Source organism: Sinocyclocheilus rhinocerous, unplaced genomic scaffold (genome assembly GCF_001515625.1).
Source record: "Sinocyclocheilus rhinocerous isolate Xijiao unplaced genomic scaffold, SAMN03320098_v1.1 scaffold2570, whole genome shotgun sequence".
NCBI classification, from domain to species: Eukaryota; Metazoa; Chordata; class Actinopteri; order Cypriniformes; family Cyprinidae; genus Sinocyclocheilus; species Sinocyclocheilus rhinocerous.
The window spans coordinates 412126-412926 of NW_015629500.1; positions in this window are offsets into that span (position 1 = coordinate 412126).

Genomic DNA, 801 nt, shown 5'->3' on the forward strand with positions numbered 1-801 from the left:
GGGGGAAAGCAGATAAACATCAAATTTTCATTTTTGGGTGAACTATCCCTTAAACTAGTTGCTTATTAGTGTGCATATTACTAGAATATTAGCCATTTATTAGTACTAATTAAGCACATATTAATGCCTTATTCTACATGACCTTATTCTGCATCCCTAATCCTACCTAATACCTAAACTTAACAACTACCTTACTAACTATTAATAAGCAGCAAATTAGGAATTTATTGAGGCAAAAGTCGTAGTTAATAGTGAATAAGTGTTCCCTATTCTAAAATGTTACCAAAAAGTCCTACTGCTAGATAACTTTATACGCATGCACAACTTGAGTCTGAGGAAACCAGTTGGTATGGTGAATTCAAATAGTCCTGGGATGCACGGGAAAGTGAGCGGAGGCGAATCAGCAGACGCCGAAGAACAAAACAAAAAGGCATAAATCTCAAAAGAAGACAGATATTCATCAAGCTTGAAGACGATATGGTGAGTGGTGGGAGCTATAAACAAGCTGTGTCTGGTGAATGGGTCTGTTATTATTGAATAAATAAATAAAATAAAATAGCTAATTTGATGACCAAAAATATATAGCCATTAATGTGTCACCTGGGGATTTTCACTGCCATTGTGGCAAATTAACTGAAAGCACACAAGACAAATCACCTTCACCCATAACTTCTTTACAACTATACAGCAGCCAGGCACCATTGCTGAGGAGAGGTTTAATTAAGCCCACAGAAGGACATACTGCATAATTGAGCAATATTTTTTGCTGAATTAGCAAGTCCAGTGGAGACCTGAAACTGA